The sequence below is a fragment of the Uranotaenia lowii genome, chromosome 2 (genome assembly GCF_029784155.1).
Source record: "Uranotaenia lowii strain MFRU-FL chromosome 2, ASM2978415v1, whole genome shotgun sequence".
Taxonomy (NCBI): domain Eukaryota; kingdom Metazoa; phylum Arthropoda; class Insecta; order Diptera; family Culicidae; genus Uranotaenia; species Uranotaenia lowii.
Window position 1 is genome coordinate 371758401 of NC_073692.1, and position 13819 is coordinate 371772219.

Here is a 13819-nt window from a genome sequence, read left to right on the forward strand (position 1 = left end):
ATATATATAGGTATATATATATATATATATATATATATATATATATATATATATATATATATATATATATATATATATATATATATATATATATATATATATATATATATATATATATATATATATATATATATATATATATATATATATATATATATATATATATATATATATATATATATATATATAAGGTATATATATATATATATATGGTAGGCGTGCTAACTTATGTAATGTAAAAGCAGCACCTAGAAGTTTATTCTTCGCCTGCATTCATGTCCTAGAGCTTAGGTCTTTCTGTGTTCGAAATTGCAATGGATGTTCGGTAATTGATGACAATTTCGATTATTTTCATCGCAAACTTTTATCCACGGGACAGTTCCGATCAATCCCTACCACTGGATATCTATCCCGTCAACAACAGTATTCAAAACTCCTGAATGTAGACTCAAAAATGTGGGTTTAAATTTTATTAAAAGTTGATAATTTAAACGCCCATGCGTAGGCAACGCCTTAATTTGGATAACATTAAGCTGACGCATTTCTCATGAATATTTCGATTTTTTTTTTCATTATAAAACCTTTAATTTTCCACTATTTTCAGATTATTCTGAAATAATTTCATTTTTTATGTCAGTTTTTTTTTGTTTGTTCAATATTTAACGCCCCATTTTTAAGTACCTTATAATAGAAAAATTTGAAATTTTTTTCCAAAAAATCATTACTTTTCCTGCGTGTACTTTGAGTTTAGCATGCTATAATTTATGCTCCTTTAAGCCTAGCATGCTATAATCGAGCCCGCATCAAAATGTCATTTTACCAAATCGGCAGATCACACGAACACTGATGCACCATTCATGCATCCAATCCAACGAACGAGCAAGTGTCAAAACAACACTCACACACATGCTGCCACATAAGAATATCCACGAAGAGGGTGACTGCATCTTTTATGTACCCGCTTAATTATATTTTTGTTATTTTAATTTTTAAACACCCTCCTAAAGTAGGGTGCATACGTATGAACTTATTATATTTTTTAATTTACTTGTTACTTTGGGGAAAGTTTTCGCTGGTGTTGAGTACGAATAAAATAATCCTTGCCACAACCATAACATGTTTTGATGCGGGTCTTGTGTCGATAGGAGGTGCACCAACCTTCACCAAACACTGATGTTCGTTGTTTGTATTCATATTATGGTGCTTGTTGTTGGTGTTTGAGCGATATAGAACGAAAAGGAAGGAGAAAACTTTTCAAAAAAAAGTTTGTTTTCGACATTCTTCCACACAGCGCCACCGCGAAAGTTCATTAGAGTTTTAATCGAATACATGAACTGGATTTATTTTTCCTGTTTTAAGCGAAACATCAAATTCTAAATTACTGTAAGTGTTGTGCAAAGGTTCGATAGTGATAAAAGTCGTTCGGGTTTGACCGAGAATTTCGCGACAGTCCCGTTTCGTTGAGGTTCGCTAAGGATTGCGGATGGTGATTTTTTCTTACTTCCACTTGGTGCGGATAGTGACCAGATATGGATCCAGTGAAGGATCGAAGAATAATACATAGCGAAGCGCAATAGCTCAGACTGCCAAGCCTTTTACCGAAAAATCTGCAAATCGCTGCTCAAGAAACATCCAGCAGTCTTTAATCGAGCAATTTTCGCCCCCAGATATGTGATACCCTAAATCGTCACACCTATATTCTTTATGGCTCTGGTGTGTTTTTTTTTTTTTGTTCCAATATCTTTTTGCAACACACCAGCTAAGGCATGTTTTCGAATGCTGATGATGGCTTAACAGCAGTATGTTCAGCAGCGATTGAGGAATTTGCAAAATGATGCCTGCGATGCTCATATAATGATGGGTGGTGTTAAGCGTTGAAAAATATTTTCAACATGTGTCATTTCCGATTTCCGGGAAGTGTGCGATGCGAAGAGAATATCGACCTCGGGGAAACCCCCTGCATGCATGAATGTTTTTTCGGGGATCGTCGCTCCCCCGCGGGTCATCGTATCACTTCCTCTCTGGCCCGTTTGCCCTGTTGTCCACACCCGTCTCAGCAGCACCAGTGAATTCATGTCAAGTGTTGTGTTGTGTTGTGCTTTGCTTTGCCGAATCGATTTTGGTGTGGTACCCTACTGGCTAAGTACTGCTTGCTAGCTTGCTGGTTACATGGATTAGTTGCAGAATTTGGATGTGCCAAAATGTGGATTACCTGCTTATTTGGAGAAGAAATAAATATTTCGTATACTTAGTTGAACAAGATATCATCGAGGATACAATTGCAGGGCTAGAAGCGACCATGAGGCAAAAAAGTAGGTAAAAATAGTAACTTTTAAGTAAAATTAGGGTAGAGATAGTGACCAAATCAAGTCAAAAAGTAACTCAACAGTGATTTAAAAATTCCTATAGAACGATTCCAATACAATTTTGCTTGTTGAAAATAAATTTTTTAAAAGGCTTTTGGCCTCACTAATAGAAAGGCATATGTTGCACAAAAAGGAACATTTTACCTTAAAGAATTTTGATGATTTAGGAATATCGACTACAGAATCCTAAAGTTCTGAAATATCAGAGGGGAGAGAACTGAAAGATCGTACCCTAAGGGCTACGAGAACTGAGCCCGACGCATAATTCAAGTTTATCCATTTTATTTGAAAAAAAAAAAAAACAAACCTTTTCCAAATTCACCCTACACCCAAATCAGATTTTTTTTTTTCAAAGCCACTAACATAGTTGAAGAAGACTTAAATAAAAATTGAAAATTCTACAAATGTACTGAAATTAGAAACTAGCACTTGTTTGATGAAAACCTTTAAAAAATAAACTCGAGATTAGGGGTAGCACAATTTTGAAGAAAAAAAAATCACAAATAAATAAAGAATGTCGTGATAAAAAAAATTGGAGGATCCTTATAAAAAAGTGACAACACATTGATATAAGATTGAAAATAGCTTTGCAGTATGTTGACCGAACATTGAGACTCCCAGAAGCTTAGAAAAAATTAACGAAAGATTCAAGGTAATCACACGAAAAAGCGCAGAAATTTCACTAGAATAAACTTATACGTAGAAAATATTTTTGTTAAATCAAAACTAACTCAAAGAACATTTGTCATTAATAATGAAACATAAAGCAGAATATTAAATAATCATAAAAAAAATTAAAAGGTTTCATGAAGTTTTAGAATGTCTCGAAAACTTTGCAAAAGTCCATGTTTTTTTGGAAACATCTCAGAAGTTCCTCAGAATGCTGTAGAAAATTTATGAGCCAACCTGCAAAAAGGTAGAGATATAACTGGAATAGGTTTGAAATCATTAAATGATACCAAGCTATCTTTTAAAGGATAATGTCTATAAATATGCTAACTTTGAAGTAATAATTTTCGATTCGATTGAGTCACTTTTCACAAGTTCACCTCAAATTGAATTCAACCAAAAACTTGATTAGCATGACAAATGTTACCTGCCATGCCATTTTTAAAAGTTCTAATACTTTTAGCAATTTTGCGATACAGCACTCGCTTTCATCATGATATAGAATATGACATATGCATATTTTTGGAAGCTTTTAGAGTTAGGTGTCGTGAGTATTAGTTTTCATAATACTTGTTGCTTTGCGAAGTTCACAGCATCGACGTGCTTTGTATTTAGCAATTATGTACACTAGGTTTACGGAAGAACATATCCATTTTTGTTTAAATACAATTTTTCCAACCAGAAAATGATCAAGTTTTAACTATATATCAAGGCAAAACAATCAACTTCCTTACTGGATTTGAGTCATTTATTCAATTTCGATTGTGTGAACATACTTACTACGTGTCTTGAAACGAGTGACATAAAACGAAATTTTAAATAATTAGAAAAAAAATGTTTAAAAATTAGCACAGTTGCTAAGTTATTATTGAAAAATGTGACTTTAGTGACCAAATTTCGAAATAAGTAACATCTGAGTGACCAGTCTGAAAAAAGTGACAAAGTTACTAAAAAGTGACCAACTTCTAGCCTTGCAATTGGATATCTACAGCTGAATTATCTATTCAGGATCAAGATAGTCCTCATGGAGTAAAATAATTGCTGGAAACAGTTGTAGGAACAAACCCATATTATTAGTCTCTTTTTGTCATCCTCTTAAATGCCTGCTTATCTTCAGAGTTTTTTCAAAAATTCATGATAGGCACATATCGATAAATAGTTTTACACTACAAGCATTGCTAAATCTCATTCAAATTCCATCCTAAAAACTATTCATACGTTAAGGGCACTTAAACCCAAAATTTGTCTTCTGTTAAATTTTAATAACTAATATCGACTTAGGATTAAATATTCTTGACTTATGAATCTTGATTCTAATATCAATGTGAACCCCATTATGAATTTGTATTCTGAATATCGATCCTAAACTCTGATCCAAACCATTTCTGCATGGCTCTGATTCCAACCTTTGATCCTGTAGTTTTAGGTAAGTAGAAATCTTATTTTCACTTATATTTTCAAACTCTGACTATAGACTCAAATTTTGGATTCTGATCGCAATTCGAATCCTGATGATTGATTCGAAATTTTCATTCATGCATTTTTCTGAATTAGATGTTTAAATCCTGATTCCGAGCAAGTAGCATTTTACTTGGTTCAGATTCTTCAAATTCAGAAGAACTCCACTCTTTAAAGATTTGCCGTTTTAATTTACTTTTTACTATATAACTACATAATTTCTGCATTGAGTGAGGGGGACAGGTTTTTTCTGTCATCGAAAAATTAAAGAAAAATTCAAATCCCGGAAAATTGACTGAACTAACAAATCAAGTAACGTAAACGGATCTCCCGGAGAGCAAACAATCTCCCCCCTCCAAATTGAAGTAGCTGTTTTGCCGAACCGCGGACTCCTTTACATCTATAGATCCTATAGGATTGGCATTTTGGTGAGCCCGTTCCTTTATTTTACTCTATTTATACTTTCTATTTATACTTTAGTTAGTTTTGCAGTGTAAATCCATTTTAGTAAAATATCTTTTTTAAAAATTTAGATTTCCGTTCGTGATCAAAAATTTAAATACCTGCTGATATGAGTTTTTTTTATTGGCAAATATTTAACGTAAGATTTGTAAACGTTTGAGTACATGTCATAAACATGAGGCCGCTTTAAAACACGATAGCTGTTATTTATTTTAATTATCGCTTCGCTTTCAATGTAAGGTTTTGCCTATAACAAATGATAGTTTATTTTCTAGGTTCAATGTAGGTTCAAACACTAGAAATCTTTTGTAATTTTTGTGGATTACTTCAAATGTGTCATACGGTAGCAACCTCGAATGTTTGTTTTATTATTCTCAAATGAACGATAATCACAATTTTGGTGTTGTTTGTAATCAGGTTTCGCTAGGATTTTTTTCATAGATAATCTTCGAATGGTGTTTCAGGAAAGCTTCGAATTGTTTAAATCGCATCTTAAAACTGTAAAAGGAGAGGTATGATGGTATCCTATTTATCTCTCTTATCTTGGAGTATCTAAATTTTAATTCAACTGGTAGATAGTTCAAGTAAATAAACTGGGTTGTTATTGAATACAACCATTTTCTCTTGTTTTAAAGTTACATGAAAATTATACGATTTTTGTACAAAAAATGTCGAAAATTTCATTTTTCTTTAAAGTGCTTCAAAATGTTGCAAATAATAGGGATGAATTCTAATATTCAAACGATGCGTTTAAATCCAATCTTTTCTTAGTTAATATGTTAGAAGTGGTTTATAGCTAAATTAGTTTATAGTTGGCGTTTTACACAAACAATAGGAGTACAGGAGAATATTTGGTTTATTTTTTAAGATCACAACACAGTCAAAAGTGTCTCCAGATCATATCCTTTTGCCCACTCTTCTTAACAAAATTATTTGCTAGGATGCAGAGGTGACCTCGGTCCTAAAGCGCAAAGTTATACCTTTCATTCCTTTCTCTATTTTTCCCAACTATCTATTGACTACTAGGACGTGGCCGGCGCCTTTATTGACGATCAAAGAGAGAGCATCAGTTTTGTTCAATGAGAATTAGCTACTAATCCCAAGTACCATTCTTTTGACCTTTGTACAAAATTGATGGCCTCGGTCAATCACGGAGTAGCAGCCATTGGCAATGTTGGCAACTTGTTCTACTGAGCCACGCCTGCGACTAGGGAGTTCGAAATGCATTGCATTATTAAAAAAAAAGAAATGGATCTCTTTAAAGGAAATTTTCTTCCATTGAGATCCTTATCGTAATATTGTTTAATTATAGCATACATTTCCTCGCAGTAAATAATAAACTTTTGTGTTCTCAGCATGATTAAAATTTTGTTCGCGTTGAAATTTCTTTGTTTTGCTGCCAGACGTGCTGAGAACAGTAGCGTCCATTACCAGGGGGCTCAATTGAGCCTCTTGGTGTGGGGGAGTGTGGTGGGCCGCTACAAAAAAAAAATGCATAAATGTGATTTTAATAGTAAAGTTGTTGAATGCCGTACAAAAATATGATTTGTTTTGATTAACAAAATAAAAACTTAATATGAAGCATTTCGAATTTCATAGTTTAAGGTGGATGTGAGTAGACAACCAAGCTAAGCTAAGCTAAGCTATAACTACATAATTTCTGCATTTTTGCATGCTTGAAATTTTGAAATGTAGAAACATAAATTTAACACTTTTAAAAAATGATTAATGAATTTAAAAAAAAAACTATAGAGAATTTAGCAAAAAATTAATAACATTTATATAACACATATTTTTATAATTTGACTGTTGCGTTTTGACTTGGCAGTGCGAAATTCAACACAAGATTAAAGCTCAAAGATCTGTCAATTAAAAATTAAAGTTCTGAATATCTTATCCATTTCATACTCGGTATCCTAACTTTTGAGATTGAATTAGCGGTATTTTGATTCTCAATTTGATTGAAGTCTAAATGGATTACCCAAACCATCTTCCTACTTATGATCAGCACATAAATGCGAAAAAATAATAATTATTATTATCATATTGAAAACATTGTTTTCGAATTTCGCTAGAAATTGTAACAATACCAAAAATCTACAATAAATAAGATTTCTAAAACCATTTCCCTATGACCATCACGCAAATATTGACCCGACTTAAAATTAATCAGAACCAAATCTTCAAATCAATGCTTTTTCCGGGGTAAGGTACACCGGGGCAAGTGCAAACTCGGGGCAAGTGCAAACGTTCAACTTTTCTCTGTTACAAAAAAAGTAAAAAATATTTCTTCTTCTAGAAATTGTTGTTTAGACCCAAACAAACAATCTGACATAGATAAACTAAACTTTCTTTAAATTTTTCACTAAAAACACGGCACTATTTGATCACACACGAATTCAAGTACGTACTAGACATGAACAGTGTGTTTTTGTTTTGCATATTTTGGCTACAAAAAAGGGCATTCAAATCCGAATTTTCGTTAAAAGGTGAGTGTTTGAGACCGATATTCAAGTGAAAGCAGAAAATTTATGATAAATTTTCAGTACACCCCGAAAGTTGTGAAAATAATATTCGCTCTTGTTAACCCACACTGTGGGGCAAGTGCAAACGACACTACCGGGGTAAGTGCAAACGCATCTTTAAGCCATGTAACATCAGCCATTTCAGAAAATTCATCACCAAAATGGTTCAGCATTATATTAAAATGGTCAGAAGGGATATCCAAAGTGTATAATTTTCCAGTTTTTTGTAAACGTTGAGAATTTTCTTTCGATGGAAATATTTTTATTGCCAAAACATAGATTTATTTTTCAATAGTTTAAATTGTTGAAAACTTAAAATAATCTATGAAATTAGTTTTTTTAAATTATAAATATAGTTTGCAATGTTTGACAGTACTTAATCATGCTAAAAATATTTTTAAAAAAAGTTCGAAATCAAATATGAAGTCGTATGTAGTAGAAGACTTAGAAATGTTTTTTTTTTAACTTTTTATGACTACTACAAAAAATTACATTGTTTCCTTTTAAAATTTCTTCAAAATTTGCAACTTCAAAATCTTGCCTTGAACTCAAAATCCATAAGTCCTGATGTCCAGATATTTTAAATATTATAGGTAGTTTATTTCAAATATCAATCAATTTAAACTGCTAAATTTAATTATACTACGTTTGGAAAATCGAAAATTAATGTTTCTTATTTTTATAGATTTTACTATACTTTTGATTTTATTATAATAAATTTAGAAATCAAAATTTGAAATTCCTTTTGCAATTTCTTCTATATTCATTTCGAAACTCAAATTCCTCAGTTAAAAATTATGTGTTTTGTAACTAGTGGCATACACAATTCTATGAAAATTTGGAATATCCTTTGGAAATCCATTAATTGACCTACAATAAGTGCATCTTACAAATAACCACATGTCAATGACTATGCCAAATGACTGAAAATTTGTGATGAAGTAGATAATTATAGATAATGTTTTCAGTGTATAAAAGTTAAAATTTTTAGCATTGAATTGCATGAAATACAATTATAATAACTATTCAAAAATGTAATAGGATTTTTTGGCAAAAATCTGTACTGAATTCTAAGAATATATTTTTAAAACTAAGCTTAAACAGAAGACAAGCTCTTCGGAAAATGGTAGGGTCAACTAGAGGTATCATGATCAAAGATCATCCTTTTTTGTTTTTATATTTGTTAATTATTACCCAGATTAATATGGGGTAATAACATTTTTACTGAATTTACAAAGGAGTAACATGATTGAACGCCCTAAGAGCAATTTTAAATTCTGGAGACGTGGATTTTGTGAGCTGTAGTAACACAATTGATATATGTAACATATCAACAAAATTTGTAAACATGATTTAAAACCCCTTAACGATTTTATGTAGGATGTTTTTTCTATCGTTTATATAAATGCGATGAAAACCTTAAGATAGAATCGAATTCGTCTAAGTCATAGGTCGGCAATCTGTGGCTCGCGAGCCTCATGCGACTCTTTGGATGCAAAGCTGCGGCCCTTTAGCTCACTTTGTTAGTATCTATAATCTATATATATAAAAATGAATTTCTGTCTGTCTGTCTGTCTGTCTGTCTGTTCCCTATAGACTCAGAAACTACTGAACCGATTTGCGTGAAACTTGGCAGATGGGGGTATTGGAGGCAGGGGAAGGTTCCTATTATGGTTTGAGACCCCTCCCCTAACAGGAAGGGGGGGAGGGGCCTCTAAAACAATAGTCAATTTTTTGCATAACTCGAGAACCAATCAAGCAAATGGTATCAAATTTGGCATGGGGTGGTATTTGGGACGGGGAATATTTCTATGAATATAAGGTACCCCTCCCTCCTCTCAGAGGGGTGATAGGAAGGGGGGAGGGGGGCTACCATAGAATTTTTCATATAACTCGAAAACTAATCAAGATATTGGAACCAAATTTGGCATGGATAGGTATTTTGATACGAAAAATATTTCAATAATTATTTGAGACCCCTCCCTCTTTCCAGTAGTAAGGGGGAGGGGCCCTCTTTCATATTTTTATACATAACTCAAAAACTAATAAAGCAAATGGAACCAAATTTGGCATGGGAGGGTATTTGGATGCGACAAATATTACTATGATTATCTGGGACCCCTCCCTCTTTCCAGTAGGGAGATATAAAGGGGGGAGGGGGCCTCTTTTATAGTTTTTACATAGCTCAATAACTAATTAAGCAAATGGAACGAAATTTGGCATAGGCGGGTATTTGGGAACGTGACATATTCTTATGATTATTTAAGACCCCTTCCTTTTTCCAGCTACAACAGCAAATGGAGCCAAATTTGGCATGGAACGATATTTGGGTACGAGAAATTCTTCTATGAATATTTGGTATCCCTCACTCCTTCAAAGAGGTGGATGAAAAGGGGGAGTAGAGGTCTCCCTTACAATTTTCAGTATAACTGGAGAACTGATCGAACAATTGGAAACATATTTGGCATGTGAGGTTATTTGGATACGAGAAATGTTTCTATTATAAATGAAAGCCCCACCTTTTTTCAGCGGAAAGATATAAAAGAGGAAAGGGGGGATTCCATACAATTTTTTAGCATAACTCTAGAATTAATCGAGCAAATGAAACCAAATTTGGTTTCATTAAGTATTTGAGTACGAAAAATACTACTATGAATATAAAGTTCTCCTCCCTCCAGTCAATGGGGAGAACGGAAGGGGGATGGTACTTCATTTCAAGTTTATGCATAACTCAAGAATTTACTAGGCAAATTAATCCAAATTTGGCATGGGATGATATTTTAATACGAGAAATTTTTCTATGTGAAACAAGGAAAGGGAAGAGGAAAGCTTGCATTTAACTTTTTTTTTTACAAAATCCAAGAAATGAACAAAACTTAACATGAAAAATCATTTTGGTATGATTCAATGATTATCTGACACACCATCCTCCTTAAAGTGAGTAGGTACATAGGATGAGGGAGGTTAGCCCAACACAATTTTGTTAGCATAAGTTCTCAATTTATGCTCACAAAGCCAATAAATGGAAACAAATATGGCATGGAAAGGTACTTGGTTATGAGATATGTTTCTACGATTGTTATAGACCCTTACGCTTTAAAGTGGAGAGAGAAGGGGAGGTGTTTTGAAAAATGGGTATGATTATTAAAGACCACGACCTTCATTCAGCAGAGGATGATGAGAAGGACAGGGGGGAGGGGCTCTCTTATCAGTTTTTAGCATAAATCCAGAACATATCAAGCAAAAACAACCATATTTTAGCGTAAGATTAATTTGAGACCCTCCTTTTTCAGGGCAATGCTAAGAGAAACAGATTTAAATTATCAGAACTAATAGAAAATTAGTTTAAGTCATCTTTGTATTGCAATTCGAAACTCCAGCTGCAGCTCTCATTTCATAGCGGTTGCTTTTGAATTATGTTATTATTTGATTCAAAATAACACCAATAAAACAATAAAATTTTGAATAATTTCATTTGTTTTTAAAAGGTGTAGCAAAGCACACCGGGTCAGCTAGTTATATATATTTTTGAACAAACTATTTATCAAATCGTGCAAAAAGTGATAATTGCGTTTTGTAACCGGGCTCACGGAATTTCTTAGGTCCAGATGAAAATTTTACAATTACATCCACTGTACGTACAAGCGGAAAGGTCTAAATAGCAAAGCAGTATTTTATGAAGCTTAATTATTCGCTTTTCACTGTTTTTGAAGCATCAGCATAGAAATCAAGATTGTATTTATCTTTATCCTTAAATGCAAAAATAATTATTGTTTAAAAACAACAAAAATTAATATCAAATTATTTATTTCCAACACCTGTGTATATTTTTGAATTAATCGAACAAGTTAATCATTTACAAAAAAGTAGGTTAGACAGCCTCTGTTTTGTTATCAAACAAGCACATTGGTTGGATTGAAAACGATAATTTAAATGTATCTGAATATAGATACCTCATTAGCATTCCAGATTGCCCGGTTTTAACCGGGCTTGCTCAGATTTTCAAAGAAAAAATTGGGAATTGCTCGGTCCCGTCCGTGATATAGAGGATAAAGGTCTGTTTTTCCAGGATTATTCACAATTTCTACGACATTCCAAATTTTCAACTTGTTTTAGTGAAATAAATTTGCATTCATTTTTTTTTTTTAATTGTAACGCCGCTGATGTGCCTTGGTAAAAATAATTTTTCATGTGTTTAATTTTCAGCTTTGTTCTTGCCTTTTTTATGGTAATTTAGAAACCCAATGCCCGGATTGGCCAGACCTGGATACGTACAAAAAAAATCTGAAAAGCTTGCTCAATAAATAACGGGTTGAAAAGTGAATAGATCCATGAATTTCGCATACAAAAATCCAAAACTATGAATTGAGAATAACAATTTAAAGTTTTCAAACTCGAATCGTATTGAGAATTAATGAAATTTTTAATTTTAAAAATATTTTTGAAAACATAATCACAGGCTAAATACTTGTAATCAATGACTAAATAACCTTTGAATCTTTGAACACATTTACAATTTCAAGTGTGATTCCTGCAGCCAATATCAACCAAAATCATACAAATTTTGAACGAAGTTTAATTACCTAACAGAAATATTTTTTCCATTTTTGATTAAGAGTTATTCATCGTTGATTTATTTTTATAAATTTTTGTTTCGAAGTTTTTAAAAATATTCTTGAATTGATTTTGCCAGTTAAAATGTAATGTTTCATTATAATTTTAAACGAATTTTTCTATGAAGGCTACAAAATCACATTATTACAGATTTAAACTGGCCAAACCACTGACTTTTCTCCAGTAATTAAGCTTAAGCAAACATTGATGAATATTGAATGTATTAAATTTAATTTTTCATTCAATCAGACGCACAATACTGAAGAATCACATGAGACATAAAAGGAGAAATTTTGAAAATGCATAAAATTCTGAAGACACTCTCGCTTGATGTCATGAATTTTAAAAATTCTACCAGTTGTCAGGAGCATAATTTTTGAAGATTAAAATTTACGGCTACATAAGTTTTAGTTGAATTTAACCTCATACTTTTGGATTTTGGAAAGGATTAGCTAAGTCTGGGGAATGTCATAAAAAAGCTTGATAATTTCAAGAACATTTATTTCCTTTTATTTTGTTATTTAAAAAACTTTCCTTTACCGAAGAATTTATAAATGTTCTGTTTATGTAAACATGTGCAAATTTTTCACTTTATTTATAATCATGCAAATTCATTTAAGCTTTCTTGACTCAATATTTGCCAACGCATTAAAATTGAAATAAAATCAAGCCATGTTAGAAGAACTGACGATCCAGAAGAGAATCCATATCAGAAACAAACTTAAAAGAAATATACAAGAGTTAGAAGAAAACTCTAATAGTAAAGTTATTAGATGATTTAATGTTATTGTTTTTCGGCATATCAGTCTTTATTTTCTTGAAACGATGTTTTAATTGATCCTACGATTCAATGCTGATTGGCATTTTCCTTAGGGAATTAATCTATCGTTCTGCGTGAAATTTCTGTGCTTATGTGAAGCTTATTGTCCACTATTTTATTCTCAGCATTTTTTCAAAATTATATTGCTTAAAAAGTTCGATCATGAAATGTCGTACAAAAATTCGAAATAAGTTCAAACATACAGGGACGATTAAAGAAAAAAAAAATAAAAAGGGGACATATTTTTTTTGTTAAAAAAAACAATAAATCTTTAACGTGGCTCTTTCAAATTCTCACATTTTGCTAATTTTAAGTTTTTGGCTCTTCCGACTCAAAAGGTTGCCGATCACTGGTCTAAGCGATCAATTATTTTAGTGTTATGAAACAACCAAATCAATGAAATAAGTTGAAAGTTTTGCTTTATGCCGACAAAAATGGTCAATAAAAGTCTGGAAAAACCTGAATTTTTGTTCGGGAAAAAAATGAAAAAGTTGTGGCCACCCTGATGTATGAGACTCCCGTCTCCTCTTCCTATCTCACTCAAGGATGTAGAGAAGGGTCATAAATAATTATAGAAAAATTACTCGTATCAAAATACAATCCCATACCAAATTCGGTGCCTTTCGACTGATTAACTCACGGCATTTAAAAAAAACTGCGGTGGCCCCTACTTATTCCTATTTTTTGATTGGGATCAAGGAGAGGTTTAAATAACCATAGAGTCTTAAGTTATCGTCCAAAAGTTTCGGATCATTCTTTTAAAAACATGCAAATTTATCTCATTCATATCTTTCTTATCTAACACCGTATTGCAGATCTGAAGGGTTCATTTGGAAGATTAGGAATTGTTGTTTTTTCATAAATTCATACAAAAATTATATTTTAAAGTGATAACCATAAAAAAT

The 13819-nt window shown here is 32.2% G+C and overlaps 1 protein-coding gene across 5 annotated transcripts in view; it reads left to right on the plus strand.

The window, feature by feature from the left end:
• Positions 1–1230: 1230 nt before the first annotated feature.
• The window catches only part of LOC129742808 (SHC-transforming protein 1-like), a 48355-nt gene continuing 35766 nt past the window's right edge, over positions 1231–13819 (plus strand). The window contains exon 1 of one of the 5 annotated variants that reach the window (XM_055734746.1): positions 1231–1383. The gene's annotated coding sequence lies outside the window, so the exon portion shown is untranslated. Of the gene's footprint in view, positions 2313–4316; positions 4462–13819 lie in introns of those variants that run through there. The other 4 variants (XM_055734745.1, XM_055734747.1, XM_055734748.1 and 1 more) reach the window with 4 other exon arrangements.